General features: G+C 40.6%; 2 pseudogenes; both read right to left on the minus strand.

The window, feature by feature from the left end:
* Positions 1–1419: 1419 nt before the first annotated feature.
* LOC134355991 (UDP-glucuronosyltransferase 1-2-like) lies at positions 1420–12731 on the minus strand (annotated as a pseudogene).
* LOC134355341 (UDP-glucuronosyltransferase 1-2-like) lies at positions 9140–10556 on the minus strand (annotated as a pseudogene).
* Positions 12732–13114: the final 383 nt, after the last annotated feature.

Genomic DNA, 13114 nt, shown 5'->3' on the forward strand with positions numbered 1-13114 from the left:
CACAGAACCCCTGTTTAAAGGTATTGTTCCACAGCATAAAAAGGGTTGGGAACCCCTGGTCTAGAGGGATAATTACTTGATGAACATTGATAGATTGTGGTTGAGCAAACATGTTAAGGTTAATGCATACAATACATTGATGGAATCTGAGTGACTCAACAGGGTTAGGGAATTGTGTGGCTCATTCCTCTTCAGATCACTTGATATTGCTGCCCATTTGTCTGCAGATCATACGTGTAAATACATTTTTCCTGCACATTGTAAACTACTTACTCTGTACTGCAATCAGCATAAAGATAGATTTGACAGTGAACTTTGACCATTCTTGCATATTTTTTAGACCGAACTGCTGTTTGGATTGATGAGCAATAAAGCAAATTTGACAGAAATGAAAGATCCTTAAAATCAACTACATTTCAAAAGAATATTTCTTTATTCACAGATCAGCTGAATTAGTTATATATCTTTTACTAATAAAAATACATTATTGTACCTCATTGCTGGGATTACATAGAGGTCACAACAGTGTACAATGGACCTCATGTTTATGTATCTAAGAAACATACAAACATATATAATGAACAAAGAGATTGCACAATGCAAGATTAACCAACCAATGGAAATGCAGCAAAACCGACTCAGAAACTGCATTCTACCGTACCTGTTCATCTGTAATCAACACCCTTTTATCCGAGCTGCAATCTGATACTTGCATAATAATGCCCACGGCTATTGTTCAGAAAATATAACTGGGTGAATGTGCTTTTACTCATGTGGAAATGTAACCCTATTACTTAAAGTTATCATCTCCTGGTGGACACAAGGGTTTCTGCAAAAGGGGGAGATCTTGAGCAACACACACTAAATGTGTTGGGAACATTTGCAGGAACGTGGGAGATGTGAGAGAAAGGGTGTGACGTCAGTAGCTCGGAGGTGATTGGTGGAGGAGGCAAAGGCCTGAGGAAGATGGCACCTGATGGGAGCGGACAACAGGTCACAGAGCAAAAAGTAAAGGGGGTGGGGAACTGGGGGGGTAGGTGGGAGTTGGGGTGGTTTAAGTCATGGACAGTTCATGAGGACAGGGAGGGGAAGAGAAGGAGTAAAGTGGTCAAAAGGGGAATGGAAAACATATGAATACATTTGATTTCCTTATTTCATCTGCTGCAGCTTGTACTACAGCAGTGAGACTCAATGGAGATTGAGACCTTCTTTCTGAGCATTTTCTTGCCATTCACTACAACAGTTTTGATTTCCCACTGGCCGGCAGGTAGAATTCCCATGTTCCCATTCCCACACTGACATGTTTGCCCATGGCTGCCACACTGAGGTTAAACACAAAATGGAGAAACAATACCACACATTCCATTATGGGAGTCTCCATCCTGGCGGCATCAACATCAATTTCTATAAATTCCGGTACATTGTTTTCCCGTATAGCTCTGGTCACATTACTCTCTTACGTCCCCTGTTTTCCCAGTCAAATGTCAATCATGTTACAATTCTTTTGTGCATATCAAAACAGAAAGTCTATTATTTAATATATCTATCACAGCTGATTTATTCTCATAATAGCCTTTGCTAAATTCAATGAATTCTGGAAAGAAGGTTCCATGGATTAACTTCTGGGGAAAAAAATCAAGTACTGTAATTATAAAGAACATAAAACACCATATCCCAACACAAAACAGGGTAACCTCACTCAGTCTTTTGCTTTCTTCTACATGACATACGACAAAGTTTCTTCAGTGCTACAACCACCAGCACTGTGAGCATGAGGAACATGGACAACAGAAAAACCATCACATCCACACAATAGTAAGTGTACCAGGGCAGCCGGTCGGATTCAGAGTGCAAATGCCCTGCTCCTTTGTGTTGGGCAACATACTCAATCCAGAAAACAGCTCTCTCCATTGGCAACTCTGGTTGGTCCCGGTGGAGAGCAGAGAGTTTCTTCATGTTATCCCGGTAAAATGTGCCGTTTATCACCTCATTAAGTGCCTGCAATAAATCTGTTGACTGTAGAGTTGCAACATTAAGCATCTTTGCTGCACCTCAGGATTCAAGTCTGACTACATTGTCAAACTGGTCAAAAATAAGAGGCATGCCAAGCACTGGTACCCCGTGGTAGATGGCCTCGTAAATGCCAATGATACCACAATGAGAAATGAAGACTCGCGTGTTGGGGTGTCCCAGAAGGTCGTTCTGAGGGATCCATTTTGTCAGTAGTGTATTATTACCTATATTGGGAGGGATTTCCCCATCATATCTCCAAATAACCTTCTGGGGTACTGGAGCAAATGCTTCAGCTATTTCTTTTGTAATCTGCTATGGCAAGGAATCGATAAAGGATCCTAATGACATCACAATAATTCCATGCTATCCTGAGTTTTGAACAAATGCTTCAAACTCTGCTGCCAGTGGCCGGGCTGATTTACATTGGAAGCCTCCAATGTACACAATATTTGGCATGGTGGGTCTTGGGAATTCAAATACAAAATCAACTCTCATCAGCAACACATCAGCCCCCATGAGAACTGTTTCAATGTCTGTATCTATTCCGAGATATCGATGACAGATTTCATTATAAATTGGGTATATAACAAATTCCCTAAACAGAAGCTGGAAAAAATTATACATGACATTTCCTGTCCTTTGGAGAAAATTCATATTATCTGCCAAACGTGTGCCAAGATTTGGGACATAGGAAGGCGGTGATGGGGCACAGAGGAAATGGGCTTCCCCACTCATCTGCCATCGAACATTATACACCTGCGGGACTTTCAAATAATGAGCAAGTATTGGGCCTGTACCAAAAGCAGGATCTCTAAGTACTAAGTCAAAATTTGCTCTTTCAAGTTCTTTTAACAGACTTTTGTTTCGAAAAATTGCAATACCAAATGCTTGATTCCATTTGTGAACTTTATATGAAATATGCTTCATGAATTTTTGGAGCTTCATATGGTCCCAAATGGTCCCATCATTCTGTAAACTCTTCAATGACAGTTCCACAATTCTTTCAATCATCATTGACAGAGATTTGTCATATTTCTCTTCAATTTGAATAACAATGGATTGATAGAGATCAGGATTTTCCTTCATATGTGAAGATGAAGAATAGTAAAGCACAGTAACATTGTGTCCACGAAGTTTCAGCTCTTCTACGAGAATTTTCATATTAATCCAATGACTTCCATCCACAGGTATAACCAATATTTTAGCCCCTTGGGTAACCGGAGAAGTCAGTGTGATGAAAATAATACCAAGAGCAGATGCAATCTGCAATCTGTCTTTCCATCCAGGTCTACCCATCTTGAGAAAAGCGGATCACACTGAGTCTGCAGTAAAATTGTTAAAAAAATACTGGTAAGCATTATAAATTCACAACAAAAACATTTAAACCAGTGACTCCCAACCTTTTTTATGCCATGGACCATTATCATTAAGTTAGGGGTCTCTGGTTTTCAGAGTACCTGAATTGCTTAAATGTTGTTTAACGAAAGACATTAATCTTTTAGATTTCCTTCTGTTTTTCTCGAGTGACTTGCTCTTTGTAATGCAGTCTCCTGGTGCTTTCTGTCTAAACTTAGGTTTATTATGATCAGCTCCTGGATTCCGAGTTTCTTGTAATGATTTAAACGGAAGTCCCATTAGCGCTAACTGCGGTTTCACCAATCAACTTCCTAAATATTTACTTCATCTCTCCCCCTTCCAGTTTCAACTACCACTTTATGTTTCTCTCTCTCCTCCCCCACTTCTTAAATCTACTTCTCATCTATTTTTTTCTCCAGTCCTGCCGAAGAGTCTCGAAACGTCAACTTTACTTTATTCCATAGATGCTGCCTGGCCTGCTGAGTTCCACCAGCATTTCATGTGTGTTGATTCCACCTCCTTACACTCCTTGTTCACATGGGCTGCCGCTGGACAAGAGGTAAATACCTGGGTGTTAACAGGACAGGTTGTGATCAGATTTCCAAGCAGGGGAAGGGTATGTATGCATCCTTTACTTTTGCAAACAGAAGGTCCAGTGCTCCATGCCCCCTGTAGCTGACATATTGATATAAAGTTGGTATTGTTGCGTCGAGAGAAACATGATTGAAATACCCGGTAACAGCCAACAAAAGCAAACACATTAGAGTTCGTATTTTAGTAAAGGTCGAAACAATAACATCACAAACTACATTTGCGTCAGCCGACGGTTGTACGTAAACTGCAACTAAAACGGCAGTTGAGTGAGAATTCCCATACAATATATCCAATATCAGGTTTATTCATATTCAAAATAATCTACATTTATAATAAATACCAAAAATGCTGACATAGATCAGTGGGACCCCACACTAGTCACAGCCCTCCAGTCAGAACATTGACATTCTCCTTCCGACCGAAATAACTCTGAATCCACCTCACAAGCTCCCATGAATCCTATGTGACCAAACCTTCCAAAATCCACCTGCCACACAGGACCTTGTAAAGTCCAAAATTGATTCCATATTGACAACCTTCACTGCTCTAACTTCATCCAAGCTCTTCCTTACCTCCCTGAAAAACTCGAAATGATGTTGCAGGTACAACTTCCGAATGGGCTGTGCTGAATGAGTTCCCTTCATGGAGCGTACATTGTCAACTCTAGCTGAGCGGGCACTGGAAATCAGAACTTCGTTCCCTAACATATTCCCTGAGTTGGTAACTTTAATATGTTTCTACACAAATGCATTGTAAACATACTCAGCCTCAAGCTGGTTATAAAATGTACCCAAAAATAACCAGGATTAGAGAAGTAATTACAATTTTATACTTAGTAATAAAGAACACCTTGTGATTGATAGAAAGATTTTCTTTGATGCCGCAATCATGAAGAAATCTGCAGATGCTGGAAATTCTTCCTATAGATGCTGCCTGGCCTGCTGCGTTCCACAAGCATTTTGTGTGCATTTCTTTCATGTTGTTGTGATTTCAGCAAAGGAAAAGTGACCTGCATTTCTCGGCTCTTTGGAGACAAGTCGAGGAGATTGGGTCATATTCAATGTGATACATTCACTTTTTCTTCAGTCCTGCCGAATGTTTTTATCAGTATGAACAATGTTGTTTGGCTTGTATCTCCTGAGTCAGCACTGAAGTCAAAGTCAAGATTATTGCCAGACGCACAAGTCTGTACATTAGATTAAATTAGATTCAACTTTATTGTCATTGTGAGAGTACAGATACAAAGCCAATGAAATGCAATTAGCATCTGACCAGAAGTGCAAAAGAATTGTATTATTTACAAAATAACTGCGAAGAAAAAGTAAATGCTACAGCATACAATTATAACAGTACTGAGACGGTCCAGTATGGGTGCAATACTGCTTAGTGCTGTGATGAGAGGTTCAGCAGAGTCACAGACTCAGGGAAGAAGCTCTTCCTGTGCCTGCTGGTGTGAGAGCAGAGGCTTCTGTAGCGCCCACCAGATGGGAGGAAAGTAAAACGTCCATGATTAGGGTGAGATGCATCCTTGAAGATGCTTTTCTACCTGCCCAGGCAGCGTTTAAGGTGGATGTTGTCAATGGTGGGCAAATGGGTGCTGATAATCCGCTGGGCAGTTTTCACCACCCACTGGAGTGCTTTGCGGTCCAATACCGGACAATTGCCATACCACACTGAGATGCAGTTGGTGAGTATGCTCTCAATGCTACAGCAGTAAAAGTCCGTCAGTATCCTGGGACAGAGGTGAAGGTAATGTTGCACCTTTTTGATCAGGATGGAGGAGTTCAGGGACCAGGTGAGATAATCAGAAATGTGGACGTCAAGGAATTTGAAACTTGATACACCCTCCACTACAGCTCCGTTGATGTAGATGGGGACATGAGGGTGGCTCCTAGCATGCCTGATGTCCACGATAATCTCCTTGGTCTTCTGGGTGTTAAAGGTCAAGTTGTTATCGGCACACCATGCGGCCAGGTGCTGGACCTCATCCCTGTAGGCCGTCTCGTCATCCCCTCTGATCAGACAAACCACCGTGGTGTCATCTGCGAACTTGATTATGGAGTTAGAACCGTGTACAGGAACGCAGTCAAAGGTGATAAAGGACTACAGAAGAGGGCTCAGCACGCAGCCTTGATGCACATTGGTATTCAGTGTGAAAATGGAGGAGAAGAGGTTGTATAACTCATGCACAGGCATAAATGAAAAACTTGGCTTCAAGCAGCATTACAGGCACATGTAAGCAACATTCACAGGGAAACACAAATTAAACCTAAGTTTAAACCCTTGACTCTGGAATTCCATATTTCCAGGCACAGAATCGCATGAACAAACTTTTAAAGTAACTTTGACCCTACTTTATTAAGAGAGTTCAAGGAATTCAAGAAGATTCCTGGAAATTTTGGCTCATGAACCTTATAATCTCCCATGTGTACATCAGATATGACATAGCAGAGGTTTGAACTCTGATCACCTGTTATTTAGAACAACACACAGAAAATGCGGCAGCAACGCAGCAGTTCAGGCAGCATTCATGCCATATGAAAGATCTATGGAGAATAAGAAACATCAACGTTTTGTGCTAAGACCCTTCATTAAGAATCCCATCAGAGGAAAGAGGGGTGTTGGTGTGTTTTCGTGGCTGTAACATAAGTGTAGTTGGAGCAGGACAGGTTATTGGTGATATTTGTTCCTCAGAACTTGAACATCTCAATCCTCTCAACCTCAGTACCTTTGATGTAGACAAGAGCATGCTTATAGCCCTCCTTTCAGATGTCAAACAACAGTTCTTTTGTTCTGCTGACATTGAATGAAAGGGTATTGTCATGGCACCATTTTACCCAGCTATCGATTTACTTCTTGTACACTAACACACCATTATTTGAGATATAGATCTCTACAGTGGTAGCATCTGCAAACTTGTAGATGGAGCTGGAGCAGAACCTGGCCATGTACTTATGAGTGCAAAAGGAGTACAGTGGGAGGAAGTGTAACAAACTGTACCGTGTATCTCTCTTGAATTTACCTCCTCTCACCTTTAATACATGTATTCCATTATTCAACACGTCTACCCCGGGAAATGTATATGCCTGTGTACCCTATCAATGCATCTCAATATGTTATAAATGACTCTCAGATTTTCCCTCATGTTCTGATGCTCCAGAGAAAACAACTTGGGTTTGTCCAGCCTAACTGGACAGTTGCCTTCCATCATTTACACAGTCCACATTTCAATGTTGTGGCAGATTGACTGTCTTCTTCCTCTGTGTCAACTTTTCTTCCTTTACTGATCTCATGAAATTCAACCTGAGTCTTTTTTAATTTAAATCATTGTATTATTCCATCCACTTAGTTTCTGTGTCAAAGTGCCCGCTGATAAGTTTTCTTCCTCTACCACTGAACGAAGTGCCTTGTTTACTTTTAGTTATTACAGATAGTAAATTTGTCAAGTTATCTCCCCTGTATTCATTGACGTTTTACCTCTCTGTGTTGTTTAACTTTATCTTTGCTTTCAAATCCTTCCATGATCTTTCCTTTCCTCACCTCCGTAAACTCTTCTGACCCACAACAGTCCAGAAATCTCCACTTTTGTTTCATTGACATCAATTTTCTGCAAGTCTCCTGCACTCCACCATTGACAATGGTGTCTGCAGCTGCTTAATCCCTTGGTCATGGAATCTTAATCATTAGACACCTTCTTTCTTGCAAAGTTCCTCAAGACAGTCTCAGTCATTTCGCTGCATTTATGTTCACTATATTCATTCTGGTGTCCAACAGGAATGTAAAATAGTTAAATACTCAAAATAGAGATGTAACATTCCAGAATTCCACAGCCTCTTCTCATCACCATCATTAGGGAGGAGATACAGAAGCCTGAAGGCACAGCCTCAGCATCTTAGGAACAACCCTGAACTGATTCCACAACTATGGACTCACTTTCAAGGACTCTTTACAACTCATGTTGTCGGTATTATATTTTTTGCTTTGCACAATTTATCTTCTTTTGCACATTTTTTGCTTGTCAGTCACTGTAAGATTCAAGATTTTGATTTTGAGACAAATAATGCTAATCTAATAAGTCTTTAAAATAATCTTTAGTCTTGAGGTTCATTGAAAATATTGCAGCACAAATTCACTATTTTAGCTAGTATATTAACACTAATGAACTCAAAATGTCAATGTCCAGTTTATTGTCATACCCAAACATACATGTATGTAGACTTGCAATGAGAAACTTGCTTGCAGCAATATCAAAGGCACATAACATCATAGATGCAACATGTACAAGAAAAACATAGATGAACAATGTAGATTATACATTTTTTACAAGAACGACTGCAATTAGAATAAAATTAACCAAGGCCATTGCCGTACAATGTGATCATGTTGTTGTACATAGCTAGTGATTATCATTGTGCAGGTTGATTTAATAACTGATTTGTTGAAGGGTTGTAACTGTTCTTGAACTTGGTTGTGTGGGTGAACCACTTGCCCAATGGTAGTTGAGAGAAAATGCCATGACCCGGATTTTTGGGATCATTGGCAGATGTTACCTTCTTCAGGTAGCCCTTCTTGTAGATACTCCTGATGGTGGGTTGGGATGTACCTGTCATATATTGGGCTGAGTCCACTACTCTCTTTAGTTTCTCAACTTCCTGCATTTTTTTTTGTCATCCCAGTCCATGAAGCAACTAGTACATCTGTATATGTCTGTTTTATATTGATGAGCAGAGGCATGAAACAGGCTTTAAACAACTCAGAATCATGTGGGAATTTAACTTAAGTTGTTTCCATCAGGATTGCAGTCAGTTCTTTTGAGTAAAATTGAAATGTATACTGCTTTTAATGTCAAACCTGGGGAGCTGAAACTCCTTCCGAGTGGTGTCCAGCCTGATGTTGAGAGGCTGTCGTCATTGCATGAAGCCCATCGATCTCACAGAAAGATGAAAATACAATGAAATTACAGTGAGTGACTGAACTACCAATGAACACGCTGAAATTCTGAATGAAAATTGCTTTCACTGTAATCAAATAAATAAATCATTTTATTTGTCACTTTGAAAAAAACAAACATTTTTGCAATTACTTGTCACTGCTTTGAATTTGCAGTTCCAATCTCTTTAACTGTGCATCATATAAAGGATTTTTAAAAATAGTTTATATGTACCAGCCAGAAAGAGAGAGGAGGGCACTGGATATATGCTTGGAGAGCCCAGAGGGCAGTAACAGAAAAATGTCTGGGAACACTGCTTCAACTATTTTATTACTCCTGATTATTATTTCCATAATATAAGGTTCCATGGATTACCTGCAGGAAAAACATCTTCAATTAATTTTTTAAATCATAAAACTACATCTCCCAAAATAAAATAGGTTAACCTTACTCAGTCTTTTGCTTTCTTCTACATCCAAAATGACAAAGATTCTTCAGTGCTACAACCACCAGCACTGTGACCATGAATAACATGGACAACAGAAAAACCATCACCTCCACACAATAGTAAGTGTACCAGGGCAGCCGGTAGGATACAGAGCGCAAATGCCCTGCTCCTTTGTGTCACGCAACGTGGTCGATCCAGAAAACAGCTCGCTTCATTGGTGACTCTGGTTGGTCCCGGTGGAGAGCAGAGAGTTTCTTCATTTGTCCCATTGAAGTGTGTCATTTATCACCTCTAAGTGCCTGCAATTGATCTGTTGAATGCATTGTTGAAACTTTAAGTACCCTTGCTGCATCTCAGGATTCAAGTCTGACTACATTGTCAAACTGGTCAAAAATAAGAGGCATGCCAATCACTGGTACCCCATGGTAGATGGCCTCATAAATGCTATTGGAACCACCATGAGAAATGAAGACTCGTGTGTTGGGGTGTCCCAGAAGGTCATCCTGAGGGATCCATTTTGTCAGTAGTGTATTATTACCTATATTGGGAGGGATTTCCCCATCATATCTCCAAATAACCTTCTGGGGTACTTGAGCAAAGCCTCAACTATTTCCATTCTAATCTGCTTAGGCAAGGAACCTACCAATGCCCCCACTGACATCACAAAAATTTCATGCTTCCCAGAGCCTTGAAAAAACTCTTCAGACTCTGCTGCTAGTGGTCGGGCTGGTTTACATTGGAAGCCTCCAATGTACACAATATTTGGCATGGTGGGTCTTGGGAATTCAAATACAAAATCAACCCTCATTAGCAACACATCAGCCCTCAGGGAAGTGCTTGAATGTCTGTGTCTGGTCTCAGATATTGATGACAGATTTCATTATAAATTGGGTATACATCAAATTCTGCAAACACCAGTTGATCAAGATTGAGCATGAAGTTACCTGCTCTTTGGATAAAATTCATATTATCTGTCAATTGTGAGCCAGGTTTTGGGACATAGGAAAGTGGTGATGGGGCAGAGAAGAAATGGGCTTCCTCACTTATCTGCCATCGAACATTGCACACCTGCGGGATTTTCAAATAATGAGAAAGCATTGGTCCAGTACCAAGAACAGGATCTGTAAGTATTAAGTCAAAGTTTGCACTTTCAAGTTGTTTGAACAGTGTTTTGGTTTCAAAAATTGCAATACTAAAAGCTTGATTCAAATGCATCATCTCACAGTCATGTAAGTTAAATTACATTTGCCTTTCCTCCGCCCATCTCTCGAAGTGATCTCTGGAATTCATTATAACTTGCTTCATTATCAAGAAGCCCAGAAAACTCTGTAATTGCACTAGAGCTGTTAAACATGTCATGTACATTCATAATACAAATAATTTACATTTATAATAAATAACAAAGATTATAATGTAAAGGAACCCTTACAGGGCAGTGATCATAATATGATTGAATTCATACTGCTGTTTGAGAGGGAGAAGCACAAGTCACATGTATCAGTAGCGCAATGAAATAAAGAAATTTTGGACCACTGGACAAAGATGCTAATGAGGTATTATTGGGAGATAAAGAAATGGCAGGTGAATTTAATGGGTACTTTGCATCTGTCTTCACTGTGGAAGACACTAGCAGTGTGACAGAGGTCTGTGATTGTCAGCGAGCAGGAGTGCTAGTATAAAGAAAAAAATGCGAGGAAAACTGTAAGTTCTTAAGGTGGATAAGTCAACTGGACCAGATGGACTACGTCCCAGTGTCCTGAAAGAGGTTGGTGTAGAGATAACGGATGTATTGGTCATGATCTTTCAAGAATCACTTGATTCTAGAATGGTCCTGGAGGACTGGATGATTGCAAATGTCACTCCACTCTAAGAAGGGAGTAAGCAGAAAAAAAAGGAAATTACAGGCCAGTTAGCTAAATCTCAGTGGTTGTGATATTGTTGGAGTCTATTATTAAGGATGAGCTTTCAGGGTACTTGGAGACTAATGATAAAATAAAGTCAAAGTCAGCATGGTTTCTGTGAAGGGAACTTTTGCCTGATAAATCTCTTAGAGCTCTTTGAGGAAGTAACAAGCAGGATGGACAAGGGAGAGGCAGTGGATGTCATTTACTTGGATTTTCAGTCGCATTTGATAAGGTGCCAAACATGAGGCTGCTTAACAAGATAAAGTCCAGGGTGTTACAGGACATACACTGGCATGGATAGAGGAATGTCTGACAGGTAGGATGCAGCGAGTGAGCAGGGCCTTTTCTGCTTGGGTACCATTGACATGTGGTGTTCCTCAGGAGTCAGTATTGGGACTGCTACTTTTCACATTGTTTGTCAATGGTTTGGATAATGGAATTGATGTATTTGTGGCAAAGTTAGCAGATGATTCACAGATTGGTGGAGGGGTAGATAGTCCTGAGGAAGCAATGTGATTGCAGCAGGACTTACACAAATTTGAAGAATGCGCAAAAATGTCGAAGATGGAATACAGTGTTGGGAAATGTACAATAATGCATCTTGATAAAAGGTGGAATAGTGTGGAATATTATCTAAATGGGGAGAAGGTTCAAACATCAGAGTTGCAGAGGGACTTACGAGTCCTCGTGCAAGACTCCCAGGTTTATTTACATGTTCAGTCTGTGGCAAAGAAAGCAAATGCAATGTTAGCACTTATTTCAAGGGAAATGGAATATAAAAGCAAAGAGATAATGATGAACTTTTATAAGACATTAGTCAGGCCACAATTGTTGTATTGTCAATAGTTTTGGGTCCCATATCTCAGAAGGGATGTGTTATTATTGGAGAGAGGCAAGAAGAGGTTCACAAGGACGATTTTAGGAATGAAAGGGTTAACTTATGCGGTGCGTATGGCAGCTCTGGGCCTGTACTCACTGGAATTTAGAAGAATGCATGGGGATCTCATTGAAACCTACCCAATGTTGAAAGGACTGTATAGGGTGGATGTGGGAATGATGTTTCCTAACATGGGGCTGTCCAGTACGAGAGGCCACAGCCTCAAAATTGACAGGTGACCTTTTAGAACAGAATTATTTTAGCCACAGACTAGTGAATCAGTGGAGTGCTTTGCCACAGATTGCAGTGGAGGCCAAGTCTCTGGGTATATTTAAGGCGGAAGTTGATCATTCCCTGATTGGTCAGGGCATCAAGAGATATGGTGAGAAGGCGGGTGTATCGAGATGAACGGGATTCGGAATCAGCCATGATGGAATGGCGGAGCAGACTCGATGGGCTGCTCCTAGTTCTACTCCGATGTCTTTTGGTGTTATGGTCTAATAACACTGATCGGAGGGCCCCCACGCCCTCCAGTTGGAGAATTGGCATTCTGCTTCTTACCCCACACGAGTCATATCCCCTCAGTCAGAGAATTGACTTCCTGCTTCCTCACATCGAACCAGGTCTGAATCCACCTCAGTAGCTCCCCCTGAATCCCATGCGACCGAACCTTCCAAAATCGGACTGCCAATTAGAACCTTGTAAACTTCTTAATGAAATTAAACATCCTCCACTGCCCTGATTTCATGAATTCTTATAGTTATTTCCCTGAAAAGCTTCAAAGGATTTCGGAGATATGACCTCCCAATCAGCTGTGCTGAATGAACTACTTCCCTTCATGGAACGTACATTGTCGACTCTTGCTCAGTGGGCGCTGGAAATCAGAATTTCCGTTCCGTAACACTGCCCTGAGGTGGCAATTTTAATATGTTTCTACACAAGTGCATTGCAAATGTACTCAGTCTCAAACTGGTTATAAAATGCATCTAAAC

The sequence above is a fragment of the Mobula hypostoma genome, chromosome 13, assembly GCF_963921235.1.
Source record: "Mobula hypostoma chromosome 13, sMobHyp1.1, whole genome shotgun sequence".
Taxonomy (NCBI): domain Eukaryota; kingdom Metazoa; phylum Chordata; class Chondrichthyes; order Myliobatiformes; family Myliobatidae; genus Mobula; species Mobula hypostoma.